General features: G+C 37.9%; 4 non-coding genes across 4 annotated transcripts; all 4 read left to right on the top strand.

Moving 5' to 3' along the window:
- Window positions 1-5,336: 5,336 nt before the first annotated feature.
- On the top strand, window positions 5,337-5,407 carry TRNAG-GCC (transfer RNA glycine (anticodon GCC)). The gene has a single exon. It is a non-coding gene; the product is annotated as a tRNA-Gly (tRNA).
- A 5,627-nt stretch (window positions 5,408-11,034) lies between these two features.
- Window positions 11,035-11,105, top strand: TRNAG-CCC (transfer RNA glycine (anticodon CCC)). The gene has a single exon. It is a non-coding gene; the product is annotated as a tRNA-Gly (tRNA).
- A 478-nt stretch (window positions 11,106-11,583) lies between these two features.
- TRNAS-GCU (transfer RNA serine (anticodon GCU)) lies at window positions 11,584-11,665 on the top strand. Its single transcript has one exon. It is a non-coding gene; the product is annotated as a tRNA-Ser (tRNA).
- A 1,407-nt stretch (window positions 11,666-13,072) lies between these two features.
- TRNAS-GCU (transfer RNA serine (anticodon GCU)) lies at window positions 13,073-13,154 on the top strand. The gene has a single exon. It is a non-coding gene; the product is annotated as a tRNA-Ser (tRNA).
- Window positions 13,155-26,326: the final 13,172 nt, after the last annotated feature.

Raw genomic sequence — 26,326 nt, 5'->3', positions numbered from 1 at the left:
AAACAAAAAAGTTTATTTGGCCAAGTGGTTAAGGCGTGTGCCTGCTAAGTACATGGGGTTTCCCCGCGAGAGTTTGAATCTCCCAGGCCAAGTGGTCTAGTGGTAGAATAATACCCTGCCACGGTACAGACCCGAGGTTCGATTCTCGACTGGTGCTCCCTGAAGATGAGCTATGATGATATTACATAATTTGAAAACTTGTGTTGGCCGCAAATATCAGTTAAATTTATAGATGACATGAGTAGCACTATCGAGCTTGTCTGTTTTTTTTTTTTTTTAACTGAGAGGTGAACGAAAAGTTAAGATGGATATGACTAAATTTAGAAAAACCAGTGGTCTAGTGGTAGAATAGTACCCTGCCACAATCCTGACCCGAGTTCGATTCTTGGCTGGTGCATCCCCGAAGATTAGCTATGATGATAAGTTCATAATTTGAACTTTTCTTTTTGTATTTTTAAATCGAGAGGTGAAACGAAAAGGTAAGGGCTTCAAAAGAACTGCATGACCAAAATATGAGTACGTTATGGATATGACTAAATTTAGAAGCACTAGTGGTCTAAAGGTAGAATAGTTCCCTGCCACGGTACAGACCCGAGTTCTATTCTCGGCTGGTGCATTCCGAAGATTAGCTATGATGATATTAGTGCATAATTTAAAAATTTTGGTTTGCCACAATATCAGTTAAATTTATAGATGACGCGAGTAGCACTATCTTGCTTTTTTTTTTTTTTTTTTTTTAAACTGAGAGGTGAACGAAAAGTTAAGGGCTTCGGAAGAACTGCATGACCAAAATACGAGTACATTATGGAGATGCATAAAGTTAGAAGCACTAGAGGTCTAGTGGTAAAATAGTGTTAGGATCGCACAACAACGCACTCGCTCGATCTAGATGAACACAAATAATGGGATAGAGAAAATTGCAAGGAGAACTCTAGCTAAAAGGATTTTTTTATTGATGACTTCAGGTATGTACAACAATTGAGAGTATAGAGAATAGAAAGTACATTTCAAAGCTCTACTTGACGGTATATATATATATAGTTCAGTTTACTATATATAGCTTTACTAGATTTAACCATCTACTATATATAGTTATTTACTATATATAGGTTTACTCGATTTAACCATCTACTATATATAGCTATTTACCATATATAGCTTTACCGGATATAGCTTTACCAAATATAGCTTTACCGGATATAACAGTTGACCAAGCTATAAATAAGCATCAGGCTCCATAACCTAACAGTTCTCCCACTTGGAGACTGATCTAGTCAACCAAGAATTTCATTCTCAAACGACCATGAGCATCTTCATGGTCTTCATGGCACCATATAAATTGAGGCTTTGCACAACCTCAATATTCCAACATCAACACATTTTGTCAACATGTTTGCTGGATTCTTCGCACCCTCTATCTTCTCCAAACACATCACCATCTTCCACTAACCTGCAAGTGAAATGGTATCGTCTTCTGTGTTTTCTCTTGAAATGATAGATCGGGTTCCTTCGCCAACTGTTTGACACTCTGACTATCTCTGTAAAGAATATCTTCGTGCTATTTCTTGCCCATTCTTCCAGATAGTCAGTCATCCATATCGTCTTCTTTCCAGCTTCAACTATTGCCATGTTCTCAATCTCAGTACAACGCATTTTTGAAGCCTAGACGTCTCATCATCCATGGCTTGCTCCCACTTGGTTGTATCCTAACAACTGGTATCAGAGCTAGGCGAAATTCACCACGATCTGTGAAGATGAAAAGTTCAAAGATTGGAATTGAGAAGTTCGATGGATCCGATTTCGGTTTCTGGAAGATGCAGATTGAAGATTATCTGTACCAGAAAGATCTTCACGAACCTCTGTTGAGGGTGAAGCCGATACCATGACCACGAAACAGTGGAAGCTCAAGGATCGACAAGCCTTAGGGATGATCCAGTTGACACTATCCAGAAACGTGACGTTCAACATTATCAAGGAGAAGACAACGTCAGATCTGATGAAGGCGCTGTTGAATATGTACGAAAAAATGTCGGCTATGAACAAGGTGTATTTGATGCGTAGATTGTTCAATCTACAGATGTCTAAAGGTGGACGTGTTGCTGATCATATAAATGAATTCAATATGATCATAAGTCAACTGAGTTCGGTGGAAATTAATTTCGAAGATGAAATTAAAGCGTTGATTTTGATGTCATCCTTACCCGAGTCATGTGATACTGTTGTTGCCGCAATCAGCAGTTCCCGAGGATCTGATAAACTAAAGTTTGATGAAATTTGAGATGTAGTTCTCAGCAAAAGTATTCGCAAACGAGAAACTGGAGATTCATCAGGCAATGCTCTCAGTGTTGATCGAATGGGAAGAAGTAAACCGAAGGGCCCAAACAAAGGGCGATCAAAATCAAAGAACCGAGAAAAATCTCCAAATAGACCAAACGTAACGTGTTGGAATTGTGGAGAAAAATTTCACTTTCGGACAGGTTGTACACGATCAAAGAGGAAGCAGAATCACAAATTTGGAGATGATGTTGATTCTATAAATTCAGCAGAAGACATTGGGGATGCTCTAATCCTCAGCACGGACAATTCGATTGAATCTTGGATTTTGGATTCAGATGCATCTTTTCATTTGTCTCCAAATAAAGAGTTGTTCCAGAATTTCAAGTCTGGAAATTTCGAGAAGGTGTATCTTGCCGACAACAAAGATTTGGAGATTAAAGGAAAATGAGATGTCTTCATAAAAACTCCAGCAGGAAATCAGTGGACATTAAAAGATGTCAGATATATTCCTGGTCTCAAAAGGAACCTGATCTCTATTGGTCAGTTGGATAGCACAGGTTATGCAACAAAGTTAGGGAAGGGTTCGTGGAAGATTATGAAGGGTGCTACGGTGGTAGCACGCGGCTCAAAATCTGGAACCCTATACACCACTGCAGGGTGTATGAACATAGCTGCTGTTGCTGAGAGTGCTTCAAATTCAAGTCTATGGCACAATAGACTTGAACCTATGAGCGCGAAAGGAATGAAGAGGCTGGCTGCGAAAGGAGTTTTAGAAGGTCTGAAATCTGTTGATGTGGGTCATTGTCAGAACGTCGTTATGAGCAAGCAGAAATGAGTTAGCTTCACAAGGACCGCCAGAGAATTGAAGAAAGTGCGGTTGGAAATGGAACCAGATGTGGAGCAAGGTTCCAAGACCACGAAACAAGTGGGAGTTGAGCTTGAGTTGCAGGAAAATTCACCTAGTGATGTTGTAGCAGATACTCAAGAAACTCCTGAGACTACGGCTGAGGAACTAGATGTGGAGCAAGGTTCCAAGACAACAAAGCAAGTGGGAGTTGAGGTTGAGTTGCGGAGAAAATCACCAAGTGATCTTGTAGCAGATACTCAACAAACTCCTGAGGTTGGTGGGCCCATAACCCACAGGTCCCAGGATCGTAACCTGGCTCTGATACCAGTTGTTAGGATCGCACAACAACGCACACGCTCGATCTAGATGAACACAAAGAATGGGATAGAGAAAATTGCAAGGAGAACTCTGGCTAAAATGATTTTTTTATTGATGACTTCAGGTATGTACAACAAGAAAGAGTACCGAAAATAGAAAGTACATTGTAGAGCTCTACTGGACTAGATATATATATAGTTCAGTTTACTATATATAGTTTTACCAGATTTAACCATCTACTATATATAGCTATTTACTATATATAGCTTTACCCGACTTCACCATCTACTACATATAGCTATATACCATATATAGCTTTACCGGATATAGCTTTACCAAATATAGCTTTACCGGATATAACCGTTGACCAGGCTATAAATAAGCATCAGGCTCCATAACCTAACAAATAGTACCCTGCCACGGTACTAACCCGAGTTCGATTCTCGGCTGGTGCATCCCCGAAGATTAGCTATGATGATATTAGTGCATAATTTGAAAACTTGGGGTTTGTCACAATATTATTTAAATTTATAGATGACACGAGTAGCACTATCGTGCTTTTCTTTTTGTATTTTTAAATCGAGAGGTGAAACGAAAAGTTAATGGCTTCAGAAGAACTGCATGACCAAAATACGAGTACGTTATGGATATGACTAAATTTAGAAGAACCAATGGTCTAAAGGTAGAATAGTTCCTTGCCACGGTACAGACCCGAGTTCGATTCTCGGCTGGAACATCGCGAAGATTAGCTATGATGATATTTGTGCATAATTTAAAATTTTGGGTTTGCCACAATATCAGTTAAATTTATAGATGACACGAGTAGCACTATCGAGATTTTCTGTTTTTTTTTTATTTTTTAAAACTGAGAGGTGAACGAAAAGTTAAGGGCTTCGGAAGAACTGCATGACCGAAATACGAGTACGTTATGCATATGCCTAAAGTTAGAAGCACTAGTGGTCTAGTGGTAGAATAGTACCTGCCACGGTACTGACCCGAGAGTTAAGGGCTTCGGAAGAACGACATGACCAAAATAAGAGTATGTTATGGATATGACTAAATTTAGAAGCACCAGTGGTCTAGTGGTAGAATAGTACCTCCCACGGTACTGACCCGAGTTTGATTCTCGGCTGGTGCATCCCGAAGATTAGCTATGATGATATTAGTGCATAAATTGAAAACTTGGATTTACCACAATATCAGTTAAATTTATAGATGACATGAGTAGCACTATCTGCTTTTTTTATTATTTTTTTTTTTATTAAACGGAGAGGTGAACGAAAAGTTAAGGGCTTCGGAAGAACTGCATGACCGAAATACGAGTACGTTATGGATATGCCTAAAGTTAGAAGCACTAGTGGTTTAGTGGTAGAATAGTACCCTGCCACGGTACAGACCCGAGTTTGATTCTTGGCTGGTGCATCCCGAAGATTAGCTATGATGATATTAGTGCGCTTAATTTGAAACTTAGGGTTTGCCACAATATCAGTTAAATTTATAGATGACACGTGTAGCACTATCGAGATTTTCTGTTCTCATTTTTTTAAATCGAGAGGTGAACGAAAAGTTAAGGGCTTCGGAAGAACTGCATGACCAAAATACGAGTAAGTTATGGATATGACTAAATTTGGAAGCACAAGTGGTCTAGTGGTAGAATAGTACCCTGCCACGGTACAGACTTAAGTTCGATTCTCGGCTGGTGCATCCCGAAGATTAGCTATGATGATATTAGTGTGCATAATTTGAAACTTAGGGTTAGGGTTTGCCACAATATCAGTTAAATTTATAGATGACACGTCATTTTTTTAAATCGAGAGGTGAACGAAAAGTTAAGGGCTTCGGAAGAACTGCATGACCAAAATATGAGTAAGTTATGGATATGACTAATATAGAAGCACCAGTGGTCTAGTGGTAGAATAGTACCCTGCCACGGTATAGACCCGAGTTCGATTCTCGGCTGGTGCATCCCGAAGATTAGCTAAGATGATATTAGTGCGCATAATTTGAAACTAGGGTTTGCCACAATATCAGTTAAATTTATAGATGACACAATATCAGTTAAATTTATAGATGACACGTGTAGCACTATCGAGATTTTCTGTTTTCATTTTTTTAAATCGAGAGTTGAACGAATGGATATGACTAAATTTAGAAGCTCTAAGGGTAGAATAGTACCCTGCCAACGAAAAGTTAATGGCTTCGGAATAACTGCATGAAAAAATTACGAGTACGTTATGGATATCTTAAGTTAGAAGCACCAGTGGTCTAGTGGTAGAATAGTACCCGGCCATGGTACAGACCTGAGTTCAATTCTCGACTGGTGCATCCCAAAGATTAGCTATGTTGATATTAGTGCATAATTTGAAAACTTTGGTTTGCAACAATATTAATTGAATTTATAGATGACACGAGTAGCTCTATCGAGATTTTCTCTTTTTTTTTTTTTTTTTTTTTTTTTATACTAGAGATGAACGAAAAGTTAAGGGCTTCGGAAGAACTGCATGACAAAAATAGAGTACGTTATGGATATGCCTAAAGTTAGAAGCACCGTGGTCTAATGGTAGAATAGTACCTTACCACTGTATACACCCGAGTTCAATTCTCGGCTGGTGCATCCTGAAGATTGGGTATGATGATATTAGTGCATAATTTGAAAACTTGGGTTTGCTACAATATCAGTTAAACACGAGTAGCTCTATCGAGATTTTCTTTTTTATTTTTTATTTTTAAAGTGAGAGGTAAATGAAAAGTTAAGGGCTTCGGAAGAACTGCATGACCAAAATACGAGTACGTTATGGATATGCCTAAAGTTAGAAGCACCAGCGGTTTAATAGTAGAATAGTACCCTACCACGGTACATACCCGAGTTCAATTCTCGGCTGGTGCATCCCAAAGATTGGCTATGATGATATAAGTTCCTAATTTGAAAACTTGGGTTTGCCACAATATTAGTTAAATTTATAGATGACACGAGTAGCTCTATCGAGATTTTCCATTTTTTTTTTAAATCGAGAGGTGAACGAAAAGTTAAGGGCTTCGGAAGAACTGCATGACCAAAATACGAGTACGTTAAGGATATGACTAAATTTAGAAGCACCGGTTTTCTAGTGGTAGAATAGTACCCTGCTAACGTACAGACCCGAGTTTGATTCTCGGTTGGTGCATCTCGAAGATTAGCTATGATGATAATAATGCATAATTTGAAAAGTTGGGTTTGCGATAATATCAGTTAAATTTATAGATGACACGGAGTATCACTATCGAGCTTTTCTGTTTTTTTTTTTTTTTTTGTTTTAATTGATAGGTGAACGAAAAGTTAAGGGCTTTGAAGAACTGCATGACCAAAATACGAGTACGTTATGGATATGACTAAAGTTAGAAGCACCAGTGGTCTAGTGGTAGAATAGTACTCGGCCACGGTACTAACCCGAGTTTGATTCGCGGCTGGTCATCCCGAAGATTAGCTATGATGATATTAGTGCATAATATGAAAACTAGGGGGTTTGCCACAATATCAGTTAAATTTATAGAAGACACGAGTAGCACTATCGAGCTTTTTTTTTTTTTTTTTTTTAAACTAAGAGGTGAAACGAAAAGTTAAGGGCTTCGGAAGAACTGCATGACCAAAATACGAGTACGTTATGGATATGACTAAATTTAGAAGCACCAGTGGTCTAGTGGTAGAATAGTACCCTGCCACGGTACAGACCTGAGTTCGATTCTCGGCTGGTGCATCCCGAAGATTAGCTATGATGATATTGGTGCGCATAATTTGAAACTGAGGGTTTGCCACAATATCAGTTAAATTTATAGATGACACGTCATTTTTTTAAATCGAGAGGTGAACGAAAAGTTAAGGGCTTCGGAAGAACTGCATGACCAAAATACGAGTAAGTTATGGATATGACAAAATTTAGAAGCACTAGTGGTTTAGTGGTAGAATAGTACCCTGCCACGGTACACAAGTTCAATTCTCGACTAGTGCATCCCCGAAGTTTTTTAAACTGTGTTGTGAACGAAAAGTTAAGGGCTTTGGAAGAACTGCATGACCAAAATACGAATACGTTATGGATATGACTAAATTTAGAAGCAACAGTGGTCTAGTGGTAGAATAGTACCCTGCCACGGTACGACCCATTTTCGATTCTCGGCTGGTGCATCCCGAAGGAAGATTAGCTATGATGATATTAGTGCATAATTTGAAAACTAGGGTTTGCCACAATATCAGTTAAATTTATAGATGACACGAGTAGCACTATCGAGATTTTCTGTTTTTTTTATTTTTAAACTGAGAGGGGAACGAAAAGTTAAGGGCTTCGGAAGAACTGCATGACCAAATTACGAGTAAGTTATGGATATGACTAAATTTAGAAGCACTAGTGGTCTAGTGGAAGAATAGTACCCTGCCACGGTACAGACCCGAGTTCGATTCTCGGTTGGTGCATCCCGAAGATTAGCTAAGATGATATTAGTGCATTAAATTTATAGATAACACGAGGCACTATCGTGCTTTTCTTTTTTATTTTTTATTTTTAAACTGGGAGGTGTACGAAAAGTTAAGGGCTTCGGAAGAACTGCATGACCAAAATACGAGTACGTTATGGATATGCCTAAAGTTAGAAGCACCAGTTGGCTAATGGTAGAATAGTACCCTACCACGGTACAGACCCGAGTCCAATTCTCGACTAGTGCATCCCCGAAGATTAGCTCTGATGATATTAGTGCACAATTTGAAAACTAGGGTTTGCCACAATATCAGTTAAATTTATAGAAGACACGAGTAGCACTATCGAGATTTTCTGTTTTTGGTTTTAAATCGAGGGGTGAACGAAAAGTTAAGGGCTTCGGAAGAACTGCATGACCGAAATACGAGTACGTTATGGATATGCCTAAAGTTAGAAGCACTAGTGGTCTAGTGGTAGAATAGTACCCTGCCACGGTACAGACTCGAGTTCGATTCTTGGCTGGTGCATTCCAAAGATTAGCTATGATGATAGATATTAGTGCGCCACAATATCAGTTAAATTTATAGATGACACGTGTAGCACTATCGAGATTTTCTGTTTTTATTTTTTTAAATCGAGAGGTGAACGAAAAGTTAAGGGCTTCGGAAGAACCGCATGACCAAAATACGAGTAAGTTATGGATATGACTAAATTTAGAAGCACTAGTAGTCTAGGAATAGTAATAGTACCCTGCCACGGTACAAACTCGAGTTCGATTATCGGCTGGTGCATCCTGAAGGAAGATTAGCTATGATGATATTAGTGCATAATTTGAAAACTAGGGTTTGCCACAATATCAGTTAAATTTATAGATGACACGAGTAGCACTATCGAGATTTTCTGTTTTTTTTTATTTTTAAACTGAGAGGGGAAAGAAAAGTTAAGGGCTTCGAAAGAACTGCATGACCAAATTACGAGTAAGTTATGGATATGGCTAAATTTAGAAGTACCAGTGGTCTAGTGGATGAATAGTACCCTGCCACGGTACAGACCCGAGTTCGATTCTTGGCTGGTGCATCCCGAAGATTAGCTAAGATGATATTAGTGCATTAAATTTATAGATGACACGAGGCACTATCGTGCTTTTCTTTTTTATTTTTTATTTTTAAACTGGGAGGTGAACGCAAAGTTAAGGGCTTCGGAAGAACTGCATGACCAAAATACGAGTACGTTATGGATATGCCTAAAGTTAGAAGCACCAGTTGTCTAATGGTAGAATAGTACCCTACCACGGTACAGACCCGAGTCCAATTCTCGACTAGTGCATCCCCGAAGATTAGCTCTGATGATATTAGTGCACAATTTGTAAACTAGGGTTCGCCACAATATCAGTTAAATTTATAGAAGACACGAGTAGCACTATCGAGATTTTCTGTTTTTGGTTTTAAATCGAGAGGTGAACGAAAAGTTAAGGGCTTCGGAAGAACTGCATGACCGAAATACGAGTACGTTATGGATATGCCTAAAGTTAGAAGCACTAGTGGTCTAGTGGTAGAATAGTACCCTGCCACGGTACAAACCCGAGTTCGATTCTCGGCTGGTGCATTCCAAAGATTAGCTATGATGATAGATATTAGTGCGCCACAATATCAGTTAAATTTATAGATGACACGTGTAGCACTATCGAGATTTTCTGTTTTTATTTTTTTAAATCGAGAGGTGAACAAAAAGTTAAGGACTTCAGAAGAACTACATGACCAAAATACGAGTAACTTATGGATATGACTAAATTAAGAAGCACCAGTGTTCTAGTGGTTGAATAGTACCCTGCCATGGTATAGACCCGAGTTCGATTCTCGGCTGGTGCATCCCAAAGATTAGCTATTATTATATTAGTGCGCATAATTTGAAAACTAGGGTTTGCCAAATATCAGTTAAATTTATAGATGACACGAGTAGCACTATCGAGATTTTCTGTTTTCATTTTTTTAAATCGAGAGGTGAACGAAAAGTTAAGGGCTTCCAAAGAACTGATGACCAAAATACGAGTAAGTTATGGATATGACTAAATTTAGAAGCACAAGTGGTCTAGTGGTAGAATAGTACCCTACAACGGTACAGACCCGAGTCCAATTCTCGACTAGTGCATCCCCGAAGATTAGATATGATGATATTAGTGCATAATTTGAAAACTAGGGTTTGCCACAATATCAGTTAAATTTATAGATGACACGAGTAACACTATCGAGATTTTCTGTTTTTATTTTTTTAAATCGAGTGGTGAACGAAAAGTTAAGGGCTTCGGAAGAACTGCATGACCAAAATACGAGTAAGTTATGGATTTGACTAAATTTAGAAGCATAAGTGGTATAGTGGTAGAATAGTACCCTGCCACAGTACAGACCTGAGTTCTATATTAGTGCATAATTTGAAAACTTCGGTTTGCCACAATATCAGTTAAAAAATTTATCGTGCTTTTCTTTTTTCTTTTTTATTTTTAAACTGAGAGGTGAACGAAAAGTTAAGGGCTTCGGAAAAACTGCATGACCAAAATACGAGTACGTTATGGATATGCCTAAAGTTAGAAGCACCAGTGGTCTAATGGTAGAATAGTACCCTACCACGGTACAGACCCGAGTCCAATTTCCACTAGTGCATCCCCGAAGATTAGCTCTGATGATATTAGTGCATAATTTGAAAACTAGGGTTTTGCCACAATATCAGTTAAATTTATAGAAGACACGAGTAGCACTATCGAGATTTTCTGTTTTTTGTTTAAAATCGAGAGGTGAACGAAAAGTTAAGGGCTTCGAAAGAACTGCATGACCAAAATACGAGGAAGTTATGGATATGACTAAATTTAGAAGCACCAGTGGTATAGTGGTAGAATAGTACCCTACCACGGTATAGACCCCGAGTTCGATTCTCGGCAGGTGCAACCCGAACATTAGCTATGATGATATTAGTGCATAATTTGAAAACTAGTGTTTGCCACAATATTAGTTAAATTTATACATGACACGAGTAGCACTATCGAGATTTTTTGTTTTTATTTTTTTAAATCGAGAGGTGAACGAAAAGTTAAGGGCTTCGGACGAACTGCATGACTAAAACACGAGTAAGTTATGGATATGACTAAATTTAGAAGCACCAGTGGTCTAGTGGTAGAATAGTACCCTCCCACGGTACAGACCCGAGATCGATTCTCGGCTGGTGCATCCTGAAGATTAGCTATGATGATATTAGTGCATAATTTGAAAACTTTGGTTTGGCTGGTGCATCCTGAAGATTAGCTATGATGATATTAGTGCATAATTTGATTAAATTTATAGATGACACGAGTAGTAATATCGTGCTTTTCTTTTTTCTTTTTTATTTTTAAACTGAGAGGTGAACGAAAAGTTAAGGGCTTCGGAAGAACTGCATGACCAAAATACGAGTACGTTATGGATATGCCTAAAGTTAGAAGCACCAGTGGTCTAATGGTAGAATAGTAACCAACCTACTTGTAGGCTGCCGTCGCTTCATTCTTCTACTGGGTTTCCACGACTTTCCTTCTGTTTATAAGAAGTTCGGGCTTACCCTTTACTGTGCTCTAACAATTGTGTAGGTCTCGAAGTTCTAACTGATTCCTCATTAAACATCTGCCTTTGTTGTCCGTAGTGCCTCTTCGAGATTTGTTCCTAATATAAAAAAGTCGCTTTGGCCGAGTGGTTAAGGCGTGTGCCTGCTAAGTACATGGGGTTTCCCCGTGAGAGTTCGAATCTCTCAGGCGACGTAAGGTTCATATTTTTTTTTTGTACTAGCCAAAGGCCACCGCTAAAAGACATTGCCCTCGTTGGCCCGTTACCTCACCAGGTATTCAGGCCCTTATTATAAGAAATGCTTCGTTCTCCTCTCCAACCCATGTTGGATGTGTCATGACCCAATTTTAATTTTTAGAGGTTTCGAGATATCGAACTGCGACAAAAAGATAAATTTTGCACACTTTAAAAGACATACAACACCTTTGTCATAAATTTCAAGTTCTTTACAAACGGAAAAAGGGCATGGGATACAAAAAGAATTCAAAATCAACCTAAAAAATTAAACGACTAATTGATGTCCCAGGTCGAATAAATCTAACATACACACCGTGTCGACACCGTTTTGTGATAGTAGAGCTCCAGAGCATCACCCCACCTTGACCAGTAACTGAACAAGGAAAGGAGAAAGGTGTAAGTATAAAAATGTACTTAGTAACCAACCTTCTTGTAGGCTGTCGTCGCTTCATTCTTCTACTGGGTTTCCACGACTTTCCTTTGGTCTATAAGAAGTTCGGGCTTACCCTTTACTGTGCTCTAACAATTGTGTAGGTCTCGAAGTTCTAACTGATTCCTCATTAAACATCTACCTTTGTTGTCCGTAGTGCCTCTTCGAGATTTGTTCCTAAAATAAAAAAGTCGCTTTGGCCGAGTGGTTAAGGCGTGTGCCTGCTAAGTACATGGGATTTCCCCGCGAGAGTTAGAAACTGTCATGCGACGTAAAGTTCATTTATTTTTCTGTACTAGCCAAAGGCAACCGCTAAAAGACATTGTCCTCGTTGGCCCATTACCTCACCAGGTATTCAGGCCCTTATTATAAGGAATGCTTCGTTCCCCTCTCCAACCCATGTTCGATGTGTCATGACCCAATTTTAATTTTTAGAGGTTTCGAGATATCGAACTGCGACAAAAAGATAAATTTTGCACACTTTAAAAGACATACAACACCTTCGTCATATATTTCAAGTTCTTTACAAATGGAAAAAGGGCATGGGATACAAAAAGAATTCAAAATCAACCTAAAAAATTAAACGACTAATTGATGTCCCAGGTCGAATACATCTAACATACACACCGTGTCGACACCGTTTTGTGATAGTAGAGCTCCAGAGCATCACCCCACCTTGACCAGTAACTGAACCTGGAAAGGAGAATGGTGTAAGTATAAAAATCTACTTAGTAACCAACCTTCTTGTAGGCTGTCGTCGCTTCATTCTTCTACTGGGTTTCCACGACTTTCCTTTGGTCTATAAGAAGTTCGGGCTTACCCTTTACTGTGCTCTAACAATTGTGTAGGTCTCAAAGTTCTAACTGATTCCTCAATAAACATCTACCTTTGTTGTCTGTAGTGCCTCTTCGAGATTTGTTCCTCAAATAAAAAATTTGCTTTGGCCGAGTGGTTAAGGCGTGTGCCTGCTAAGTACATGGGGTTTCCCCGCGAGAGTTCGAATCTCTCAGGCGACGTAAATTTTTTTTTTTTTGTACTAGCCAAAGGCCACCGCTAAAAGACATTGTCCTCGTTGGCCCGTTACCTCTATTCAGGTCCTTATTATAAGGAATGCTTCGTTCCCCTCTCCAACCCATGTTGAATGTGTCATGACCCAATTTTAATTTTTAGAGGTTTCAAGATATCGAATTGCGACAAAAAGATAAATTTTGCACACTTTAAAAGACATACAACACCTTCGTCATAAATTTCAAGTTCTTTACAAACGGAAAAAGGGCATGGGATACAAAAAGAATTCAAAATCAACCTAAAAAATTAAACGACTAATTGTTGTCCCAGGTCGAATACATCTATCATACACACCGTGTCGACACCGTTTTGTGATAGTAGAGCTCCAGAGCATCACCCCACCTTGACCAGTAATTGAACAAGGAAAGAAGAAAGGTGTAAGTATAAAAATCTACTTATTTACCAACCTACTTGTAGGCTGTCGTCGCTTCATTCTTCTACTAGGTTTCCTCGACTTTCCTTTGGTCTATAAAAAGTTCGGGCTTACCCTTTACTGTGCTCTAAACAATTGTGTAGGTCCTTTGTTGTCCGTAGTGCCTCTTCGAGATTTGTTCCTAAAACAAAAAAAGTTGTTGTAAGACACTGGCCAAAGTGATGAGATATCCTTGTTCGTGTAATCCTCTGATAGTTCTTTTAAGAAATCAGAGCATCGATGTTTGTGTTCTTTAATGTTAAAATTACCTTTATGACGGTATCAGCCAAATCGAGCTTCAAAACTTCGAATTTTTATTTAGTACATCCTTTTTTTTTTTTCGCTCTATTCAACAAGGATATTCACTTTGTTCCAATCAAATTAAATGGGATAAATTACCAATCGTGGAGTAAATCATTTAGGTATAAACCAAGAATCAGCTCTTCAAGTTCTGAGATACATAAAAAGTAGTCTATTTTGGATTTTGCATCTTTCTCGGGAATTCAATAATTTATTGAAAGTCTAAACAGCAAACCAATCAAACTCCGTCTATTTCTAGGTTTTGTATTTTTTTTTTGGAAATTCAATAATTTATTGAAAGTCTAAAAAGCAAACCAATGTGTATAGATCATCTCGGTTTTGCATCTTATGGTAAATCAATAAGTCCTTGAAAGTCTAAAAAGCAAACCAATGGGTCCAAATCATTTCGGTTTTAAATCTTATTGGTAAGTTCAATTATTTATTGGAAGTCTAAAAAGCAAACCAATGTTTTCGAAAATTCAATTATTTTTTGGAAGTCTAAAAAAGAAAACCAATGTTTCAACTTTTGTATCTTCCTCTGAAGTTCATTTATTTATTGGAAGTCTAAAAAGCAAGCCGATGTGTTTGAGCAAAAATACTGTTTAGAGTTAACTTGACACATATTTTCACTATTGGGAAGACAACAATTTAATTATCTAAAACACAAGTTGGGTGTTATTGACCTACACTCTCCAACTTGAGACACTTAACATGGGGGAGTAAAGACAAGTTGGGTGCTATTGACCTACACCCTCCAACTTGAGGGTGAGTATTGGAACATATTTTATATAGCCATAATCAGTTAGGACTTTCAATCCCACTTATGTTTCTCATTCTTAACAAGTTAGAGCTTTCTCATTCTTAACATAAAGCTAGAATGAGAATTTATTTGCAATCCATTATCTGGTTAAATATTAGTAAATGATCTTCTAATAAAAATTGTTAATAACCTTATGGTGCCTACAATAGAGGAGGAATTAAGATGTGAAAAAATTGTTAATAATATTGAGATACCTAAAATAGAGGGGGAATTTGATGAGTAGGATCTGAAAAAAAAAGTTCTTTTAATGGTAGTGCTATAAATTATCTTTATTGTGCACTAATTAACGATGAATTTAATAGAGTATCCATGTGTTCTTGGGCATATGAAATTTGAAAAACTCTTGAAATAACTCATGAGGGAACAAATTTGGAAAACTTTGATCCAATATAGGTGTCATGGTCATGCTTGTCCAAGGCGTGTTGTTTATGGCTGCATGTCGAATGTCCGCGTCATATTTGTTCAGGACGTGTTGTCCATGGTTGCATGCCCATTACAAACCCCTTTTACATGCTTTCATCTTAGATAGACCTTTACCACTTCATGTTGTTCAAAAAAATCATTTCTACACTTGTCAGGGCTAAAATGCCCCAAAATGTACTATAGAGAGATATGACTAATCGTCACTTATTCTTACTCGGGTTATATGCTATCAAAGTTGTTGTTGTTGTCTAATTGCTTTTAGCTTATAACATTGCTTTCTTTCAAAAAAATTTTAATGTATTTCCTCGCTCATGTTTTCGAGAACATCTCTCAAACGTGACTCGAAACTCGAGCATACACCGATGTATCCACGAAGTCCAAAATTCTCACGGTTGACTTGTTCATTGGATTAGAACAAGTGTCACACAATTGCTATAACGTTGCTGCAAGAGTGCAATTGTACAATAGACGTATCAATATTTACTGGGACGAATTTATGGTAAGTGGTTTCCATTGATCACGTCCATTAGAACTTCAAACCCGTTATGTGATGTAATAGAAATTTGTATCGATTATGGATCACTTCTCATTTGACGCACATCGATCTCCTCTAATATCATCAAAGCCCATCCAATTGAGTGTTTTTACTTGAATGGACTTCATCCAATTGGGTGTTTTTAAAATCGAGTCGCATATAATTATTTTGTGCAATATTAATTTTTTTTAATTAAATGATTTATAAGGAAGGATTAATTTTTTTGTGATCAAGTCTTATACAAACTTATTGTATACGATACTTTCACTCTCATGTCTCTACGTGAACAATTTGAATCAAACTATTGGTAATTTTTACAAATTAGGTAGTATCAATAGTATTATCAAGATAAGACACTCAATCATATCTATATACTATAGACTATTTAAGTTATTGATATATTAGAACAATATTATCTCATATTTCATTCACATATTGTTCAAGCTTATGCTAATAACCTTTATTACGGTAGATAACTTAACATTGGAAATAAATATAATCAAAACTATTATTAAATAATAAATGATATATTGAAATGTTATGAAGTACAAGCAAGAGCTAATAGCTAAAGCAAAACGAGTAGCGAGCCACTACTATCCCTTCCTATATAGTTTAGTTTCCTAATTGCCCAGGCTCGGTCACCTTCCCCATATCCCTTATGCTTAGGACTGGGGTCCATGGTGACTGAGAGAACCCTCCCTCTTCAAATGCTACAAAGGGTGTTAAATATTTGATTTCATGAGCTTGCGTCGATATGACTTTATCGGAGTATTGACTATAGTGACCTTTGGGTCTTTGAAAAATTTCATAAGCCCAATGAGAGTTCGAGAATGTTTGGGAAGAAGCTGCTGGATTTTTCTTTCATGGAAAAGTGGCTTTGCTACTCCTCTCTCTCATTTTCTTCTTTGTTCTTTTAAAGAAGAAAATATTTTTTATGAAAGAGAATTTTACTTTAGGAGTGTACAATTATTGCTGGTTCATTATTCTTTCATTTTCCTTAAATAAAATAAAATAAAATAAAATAAAAAGTTTCACATGAGGCTGGAACTATTTTGAGTTAACCATAAGAAAATCAGCACACATGAATGAGTTAAATTCAATCTATAATTTCCTTCTTTCATTATGGGCGCAATACTCTCTAAATTAACATACTTAAATTTCAGAACATAACTCCTAATATTTCTTGTGGATCTGAAGGAAATTCGAGAATAAAAATTCAAGAACTTACCTTCGGATCTTCCTCGTTTCTTGACGGTTTTGTGTGATTCAAGGGTTCAAGGTACTTCTCTTTGAGATTTTGTGAAGAAGAAAGCTCAATCGGAATCGGACTCCTCATGGCCGAAACGATGGTTACTTCCGTCTCTCTAGAACTTTATCTCTTCTCTCTACTTTCTTTTCTTTTCCTTTCCCTTCTTTTCTCTTCTTTTCTTTTCTGATTTTTCTTTTCTTTATCTTTCACTAACCTCATTTTTTATGTGCCTTTTATTAACATGAAATTGATCAGCTAGAAATTTAAAACGAGAAAAGTAGAATGACCTAGACGTAGATGCCAAAAATCGGATGATTGAGATACCTTGATGACTTTAAGATTTGATTGAAGATGAAGAAATATGATAGAGATTTCCAAATTGTTTACCTGAGCCAATCATCTTCACTGTAACCAAGTCTTGCATAACACAAGAATCAAGATAGAAGGTGACACACCATTTTAAGTTATTGGTAAGTTTGCTAATGGACAACATGTTTAAATTGAATGAAGACACACATAAAATATTGTTTAATTTAAGGCCAGGATTAAAGAGGATTAAAGAAAACATTGACAGTAAGTGACACATGTGTTCTCACTCATTAGGCAAGTTTATTGTAGAAATGATTGCAGTATTTGGTTCATTCATAACAGAAGCTTTATATATTATATGATTCGCAGCTCCACTATCGAGAATCCATGAATTAGAACTAGCAGAGTTAATGGATAATGTAGATACTGGGAATAATCCATGAATTAGATCTGTCACGACCCAATTTTTAAGGTTTCGAGAAATCAAACCGCGATGAAAAGATGGATTTTGAAAAGACATACAACACTTGTCCGAAATTCTAAGTTATTTACAAATAGAAAAGGGCATGGGATACAAAGGAATTCAAAATGAACCCCAAAAAGAATAGAACTAATTGATGTCAAACGTCCAATACAACTAACAGACATTTTGGGCTGACACCCTTGTGTGTAGTCCCTAATGTATTTTCAAGACTCATCCATAAAACCAAAAAGTCACTTTGATTGAGTGGTTATAGTGTGTGCTTGCTATTACATGGTGTTTCCCCGCCAGAGTTGATGAAAAGTTTTTTTTTTTTTTTTTTTGTAACAACCAAAGACCACTGCGGCAGAGATTGTTCAATCTACAAATGTCTGAAGGTGGATTTGTTATTGATCATATAAACGAATTCAATATGATTGTAAGTCAATCGAGTTTAGTGAAAATTAATTTTGAAGATGAAATTAAGGCACTGATTTTGATGTCATGTTTACCCGAGTCGTGGGATACTGTTGTTGCTTCGATTAGTAGTTCTCAGAGATTGAGAAGCTAAAGTCGCTGAAATCCAAGATGTAGCTCTCAGCGAAAGTATTCACAAACGAGAAATTAGGGATTCATCTAGTGGTGCTCTCAGTGTTGACCAAAGGGGAAGAAGTAAATTGAAGGGCTTAAACAAAGATCGATAAAAATCAAACCATGAAAATTTTCCAAACAGATCAAACAGAACATGTTGGAATTGTGGAGAAAAATGTCACTTTTGGACCGTTGTACAAGACCAAAAACGAAGCAGAATCACAAATTAGAAGATGATGATGATTCTATAGATTCAGCATAAGACATTGGAGATTCCCTAATCCTCAGCGTGGACAGTCTAACTGAATCTAGAATTTTGGATTCAGGTGCATCTTTTCATTCATCACCAAATAAAGAGCTATTTCCAAATTTCAAGTCTGAAAATTTCGAGAAGGTGTATCTTGCCAACAACCAAGATTTGGAGATTGAAGGAAAAGGGGATGTCTTCATAAAAACTTCGGCAGGAAATCACTGGACATTAAAGGATGTCAGGTACATTCTTAGTCTCAATAAGAACCTGATCTCTATTGGTTAGTTGGACAACACAGGTTATGCAACAGAGTTTGGGAAGAGTTCGTGGAAGATTGTGAAGGGTGTTATGGTGGTAGCGCGTGGCACAAAATCTGGAACCTTATACACCACTACAGGGTGTATGAACATGGTTATTGTTGCTGAGAGTGCTTCAAACTCAAGTCTATGACACAATAAACTTGGACATATGAACGTCAAAGGAATAAAGATGTTGGCTGCGAAAGAAGTTTTGGAAGGTCTGAAATCGTCCTTGTGAGAACTGCATTATGAGCAAACAGAAATGAGATAGCTTCACAAAGACTGCAAGAGAATTGAAGAAAGTGCGGTTGGAAATGGTCCATACAGACGTTTGCGGACCATCTCCAGTTCTATCACTTGGTGCATCAAAGTTTTATGTCACATTCATCGATGATTTCAATAGGAATGTGTGGATTTGTTTCTTGAAACGCAAGTCAGATGTGTTTGCCACCTTCAAGAAGTGAAGTGGAAAGTTGAAGTTGAAAATCAGACCGGCTTGAAGATCAAATGCCTGAGGTCTAGTAATGGAGTTGAGTACGACAAGTTAGAATTCAAATTATGTTGTGCAGCTGAGGAAATTCGATTAATGAAGACAATTCCTGGTAAACCAAGACAAAATGATGTTGTTGAAAGAATGAACAAAACATTGAATGAGTGGCAAAAGAGTATATGAGGATTCATTATGGATTTCCAAAGACGTTCTAAGCAAATGTTCATGTTCATTATGGATTTCCAAAGACATTATGGATTTCCAATAGAGGGTCATCAATACCCTTTGAGTTCAAGTTGCCAGAAGAAGTATGGACAAGAAAAGAACTCAAGTACTCTCACTTGAGAACTTTTTGTTGTACTGCGTATGTTCATGTTGATCTAGAGAAGAGTGACAAGCTTGACGCTCAGCCTGTGAAATGTTATTTTGGGATGACAAGAACCAAAAAGTCCTGAGATACTGTGACGTGACTTTTGATGAAAATGTCATATACAAGGACAAAGAGAAGAAATGTTTCAAGACAACAAAGCAAGTGGGATTAAGGTTGAGTTGCTGAAAGATTCACCTAGTGATATTGTAGCAAATACTCAAGAAACTCCTGAGTCTGTTGCTAAGGAACCAAAGGCGGAGCAAGTGACACCTGAGCAGGTGTTGAAAAGATCATCTAGAGCTATCAGAGTACTAGATAGGTATGTCCCTTCATTACACTATATGTTGCTGACTGATGAAGGGGAACCAGAGCCCTTTGATGAGGCCCTACAGTTGGAGGATACAACCAAATGGGAGCAAGCCATGGATGATAGGATGTCTAAGCTTCAAAAATGCATTGGTCTTCCAACTATTGAGGCTGAGTACGTGGCAATAGCTGAACCTGAAAAGGAGATGATATGGATGACAGACTATCTAGAAGAATTGGACAAGAAGCAGCACGAGAAGATTCTTTATACAGATAGTTAGTGTGTCATACAGTTGGTGAAGAACCCGATCTATCATTCAAAGACAAAACACAAAAGGCGATACCATTTCACTCGCAGGTTAGTGGAAGATGGTGATGTGTTTGGTAGAGATAAAGGGTGCAAAGAATCCAGCAAACATGTTGACAAAATGTGTTGATGTTGGAACGGTTGGGCAAAGCCTCAATTTGTATGGTGCAAGGAAGATTTAGAATGAAATTCTTGGTTGGTTGGATGAGTCTACAAATGAGAGATTATTAGGATATGAGGCCTAATGCTTATTTCTAGTAAAAGATCTGGTAGAGATATATAAAATAGATATTTCGTAAAGATTTGGTACAGATATATATGGTAGATATTTCGTAAAGATTTGGTAAAGATATATTTGGTCGATTATATTTTGTAGGCAGTTAAATCTATTAAAGCTATATTTAGTAAACTGAAACCATGTATATATATATCCTATTTCTTTGTGTTCATCTTGATCGAGTGTGGGCATCGTTGTGCGATCCTAACAACTCATATCAGAGCTAGGCAAAATTTACCACGATCTGTGAAGATGGAAAGTTCAAAGATTGTAGTTGAGAAGTTCGATGGATCCGATTTCGATTTCTGGAAAATGCAGATTGAAGTTATCTGTACCAGAAAGATCTTCATGAATCCCTGTTGGGGGTGAAGCCGAACACCATGACCACGGAGTAGTAGAAGCTCAAGGATCGTCATGCCTTAGGGTTGATCTGGTTGACGCTATCCACAAACGTGACTTTCAACATCATCAAGGAGAAGACAACGTCAGATCTGTTGAAGGCGCTATCGAATATGTACGAGAAACCGTAGACTATGAACAAGGTGTATTTGAGCAAAGAGAGACTGTGGACCGTACATAGGGCAGGCTCATATTTAAATTCCTAGTCTTAGGTTAGAATAAGTTGTCAAAGGTAGATGATTAATGAGGAATCAATTAGAACTTCGGGATCTACACGGTAGCTTATTGCGCAGTAAAGGGTAAGACCAAACTTCCTATAGACCAAAGGAAAGTCGTGGAAACCTAGTAGAAGAAGGAAGCGATGAGGGCCTACAAGTAGGTTGGTTACTAAGTATATTTTTATACTTACATCTTTCTCATTTTCTAGTTCACGTACTGGTCAAGGTGGGGAGATGCTCGGGAGCTCTACTATCACAGAGGGGTGTCGACCCAAATTGTATGTTAGTTGTATTCGACCTGGGACATCTATTAGTTGTATAATTTTTTGGGTTGATTTTGAATTCTTTTGTATCACTCATCTATTGGTTGTATAATTTTTTGGGTTGATTTTGAATTCTTTTGTATCCCAAGCCTTTTTTCCGTTTGTAAACAACTTGAAATTTCTGACAAAGGTGTTATATGTCTTTTAAAGTGTGAAAATTTTATCTTTTCATCACAGTTCGATCCCAGATTCAAGAAACGAAGCATTCCACATATAAGGGTGTGAATACCTCTATGAGACTGTGGGGTAACGGGCCCCAAAGTTGACAATATCTTTTAGCGGTGGCCTTTGGCTAGTACAAAAAATTGAACTTTTCGTCACCTGAGAGATTCGAAATCTCGCAGGGAAACCCCACGTACTTCGCAAGCACACATCTTAAACACTAGGCCAAAGCAACTTTTTTTTCTAAGGAATGAATCTCAAAGAGGCACTAGGGATAACAAAGGTAGATGATTAATGAGGAATCAATTAGAACTTCGGAACCTATACGGTAGCTTAGAGCGCAGTAAAGGGTACGCCCGAACTTCCTATAGACCAAAGAAAAGTTGTGGAAGAAGAAGGAAGCAATGAAGGCCTACAAGTAGGATGGTTACTAAGTATATTTTTATACTTACCCCTTTCAAATTTTTTAGTTTAGGTACTCGTCAAGGTGGGGAGATATTGGGGGAGATCTAGTATCACAAAGGGGTGTCGACCCGGAGTGTATGTTAGTTGTATTCGACCTAGGACATCTATTAGTTGTATAATTTTTTGGTTGATTTTGAATTTTTTTGAATCCGAAACCCTTTTTCCCGTTTGTAAATAACTCGAAATTTCTGACATAGGTGTTCTATGTCGTTTAAAGTGTAAAAAAATTTATCTTTTCATCGCAGTTCGATCCCAGATCAAAGATCGATTTGAGAGGGGAACGAAGCATTCCATATATAAGGGTGTGAATACCACTACGAGATCGTGAGGTAACGGGCCAAAGCTAACATTATCTTTTAGCGGTGGCCTGTGGCTAGTACAAAAAAATGAACTTTTCGTCGCCTGAAAAATTCGAACTCTCGCGGAGAAATCCCATGTACTTAACAGGCACACGCGTAAACCACTCCGCCATAGCAACTTTTTTTTTTTAAGGAATGAATCTTGAAGAGACACTAGGGACAACAAAGGTAAATGATTAATGAGGAATAAATTAGAAATTTGGGACCTACATGGTAGCTTTAGGGCGCAATAAAGGGTAAGCCCAAACTTCCTATAGACCAAAGGAAAGTCGTGGAAACCTAGTAGAAGAAAGAAGCGATGAGAGCCTACAAGGAGGTTGGTTACTAAGTATATTTTTATACTTCCACCTTTCTCCTCTTTTAGTTCAAGTACTGGTCAAGGTGTCGACCTGGAGTGTATTTTAGTTTTATTCGACATGGGACATCTATTGGTTGTATAATTTTTTTGGATGATTTTGAATTCTTTTGTATCCCAAGCCCTTTTTCGTGTTTGTAAATAACTTGAAATTTCGAAAAAAGGTGTTATATATCTTTTAAAGTGTGAAAATTTTATCTTTTCATTGCAGTTGGATCCAAGATTCAACATCAGTTTGAGAGGGGAACGAAGCATTCCAAATATATAAAGGTGTGAATACCTCTATGAGACCTCCAACATAGGTTTGAGAGGGGAACGAAGCATTCCAAATATGTAAAGGTGTGAATACCTCTATGAGATCGTGAGGTAACGAGCCCCAAATTGGACAATATCTTTTAGCGGTGGCCTTTGGCTAGTACAAAAATAGAACGTTATGTCGCCTAAGAATTTTGAACTCTCGGAGGGAATCCATATGTACTTAGCAGGCACATGCCTTAACCACTCGACCAAAGTGACTTTTTTTTTAAGGAATGAATATCAAAGAGGCACTAGGGATAACAAAGGTAGATAATTAATGAGGAATCAATTAGAACTTCGGGACCTACACAGTAGCTCAGAGCGCAGTAAAGGGTAATCCCAAACTTCCTATAGACCAAAGAAAAGTTGTGGAGACCTAGTAGAAGAAGGAAGCGATGAGGGCCTACAAGTAGGATGGTTACCAAGTATATTTTTATATTTACACCTTTCAAATTTTTTTAGTTCAGGTACTGGTCAAGGTGGGGAGATGCTGGGGAGCTCTACAATCACAAAGAGGTGTCGATCCGGAGTGTATGTTAGTTGTATTCGACCTAGGACATATATTAGTTGTATAATTTTTTGGGTTGATTTTTGAATTCTTTTATATCCCAAGCCCTTTTTCCCGTTTGTAAATAACTTGAAATTTCTAACACAGGTGTTTTATGTCTTTTTAAGTGTAAAAAAATTTATCTTTTCATCGCAATTCGATCCCAGATCCAAAATCGGTTTGAGAGGGGAACGAAACATCCCATATATAAGTGTGTGAACACCTCTATGAGACCGTAAGGTAACGGGCCAAAGTGGACATTATCTTTTAGGGGTGGCTTGTTCCTAGTAAAAAAAAATTACAAAAAAATGAACTTTTCATCGCCTAAGAGATTCAAACTCTCACGAAAAATCTCATTTACTTAGCAAGCACACGCATTAACCACTCAACCAAAGCAACCTTTTTGTTTTTTAAGGAATGAATCTTGAAGAGACACTAGGGACAACAAAGGTGAATGATTAATGAGGAATAAATTAGAAATTTGGGACCTACATGGTAGCTTAGAGCGCAATAAGGGGTAAGCCCAAACTTTCTATAGACCAAAGGAAAGTCGTGGAAACCTAGTAGAAGAAGGAAGCGATGAGGGCCTACTTACACGTATAGACCAAAGGAAAGTCGTGAAAACATAGTAGAAGAAGGAAGCGATGAGGGCCTACTTACACGCATAGACCAAAGGAAAGTCGTGAAAACCTAGTAGAAGAAGGAAGCGATGAGGGCCTACTTACACGCATAGACCAAAGGAAAGTCGTGGAAACCTAGTAGAAGAAGGAAGTCGTGGAAACCTAGTAGAAGAAGGAAGCGGTGGAAACCTAGTAGAAGAAGGAAGCGGTGGAAACCTAGTAGAAGAAGGAAGCGGTGGAAACCTAGTAGAAGAAGGAAGCGGTGGAAACCTAGTAGAAGAAGGAAGCGGTGGAAACCTAGTAGAAGAAGGAAGCGGTGGAAACCTAGTAGAAGAAGGAAGCGGTGGAAACCTAGTAGAAGAAGGAAGCGGTGGAAACCTAGTAGAAGAAGGAAGCGGTGGAAACCTAGTAGAAGAAGGAAGCGGTGGAAACCTAGTAGAAGAAGGAAGCGGTGGAAACCTAGTAGAAGAAGGAAGCGGTGGAAACCTAGTAGAAGAAGGAAGCGGTGGAAACCTAGTAGAAGAAGGAAGCGGTGGAAACCTAGTAGAAGAAGGAAGCGGTGGAAACCTAGTAGAAGAAGGAAGCGGTGGAAACCTAGTAGAAGAAGGAAGCGGTGGAAACCTAGTAGAAGAAGGAAGCGGTGGAAACCTAGTAGAAGAAGGAAGCGGTGGAAACCTAGTAGAAGAAGGAAGCGGTGGAAACCTAGTAGAAGAAGGAAGCGGTGGAAACCTAGTAGAAGAAGGAAGCAGTGGAAACCTAGTAGATGCTTGGGATAATTTTTTGAGTTGATTTTTAATTCTTTTGTATCCCAGTACAAAAAATTGAACTTTTCGTTGCTCAAGAGATTTGAACTCTCACGGGGAGAACCCATGTACTAAGCTAGCAAACACCTTAACCACTCAACCAAAGCAACTTTTTTATTTTAGGAATGAACCTCGAAGAGAACTAGGGACAACAAAGGTAGATGATTAATGAGGAATCAATTAGAACTTCTAGACCTAAACGGTAGCTTAGAGCGCAATAAAGACTAAGCCCGAACTTCCAAGATAACAAAAGGAAAGTCGTGGAAACCTAGTAGAAGAAGGAAGCGATGACGGCTTACAAGTAGGATGGTTACTAAGTATATTTTTATACTTACACCTTTCTTCTTTTCTAGTTCAGGTACTGGTCAATGTGGGGAGATGCTCGAGAGCTCTACTATCATAGAGGGGTGTCGAATCGGAGTGTATGTTAGTTGAATTCGACGTGGGACATCAATAAGTTGTATAATTTTTTGGGTTGATTTTGTTTTCGGTTTGTAAAGAACTTGAAATTTCTGACATAGGTGTTGTATGTCTTTTAAAGTGTTAAAATTTATCTTTTCCAATATCTTTTAACGATGACCTTTGGCTAGTACAAAAAAATGAACTTTTCGTCGCCGAAGAGATTCAAACTCTCGCGGGAAAATCCTATGTACTTAGTAGGCACACGCCTTAACCACTTGACTAAAGCGACTTTTTTGTTTTTTGGAACGAATCTTGAAGAGACACTAGGGACAACAAAGGTAGATGATTAATTAGGAATCAATTAGAACTTCAGGACCTACAAGGTAGCCTAGAGCGCAGTAAAGGATAAGCCCGAACTTCCTATAGATCAAAGGAAAGTGGTGGAAACCTAGTTGAAGAAGCAAGCGATGAGGGCCTACATGTAGGGTTGTTACTAAGTATATTTTTATACTTACACCTTTCTCCTTTTCTAGTTCATGTACTGGTCAAGGTGGGGAGATGCACAGAAGCTCTACTATCACATAGGGTTGTCGACCCAGAGTGTATGTTAGTTGTATTCGACCTGGGACATCAATTAGTTATATAATTTTTTTGGTTGATTTTGTATTCTTTTCTATCCCAAGCCCTTTTTTCCATTTGTAAATATCTTGGAATTTATGACATAGGTGTTGTATGTCTTTTAAAGTGTGCAAAATGTTTTTCTTTATCCATG

This window comes from Cucurbita pepo, chromosome 16, assembly GCF_057944985.1.
Source record: "Cucurbita pepo subsp. pepo isolate OVF chromosome 16, ASM5794498v1, whole genome shotgun sequence".
In the NCBI taxonomy this organism is placed as follows: Eukaryota; Viridiplantae; Streptophyta; class Magnoliopsida; order Cucurbitales; family Cucurbitaceae; genus Cucurbita; species Cucurbita pepo.
The sequence above is the reverse complement of the archived record's forward strand: the minus strand, read 5'-3'. Positions and strand labels throughout refer to the sequence as shown.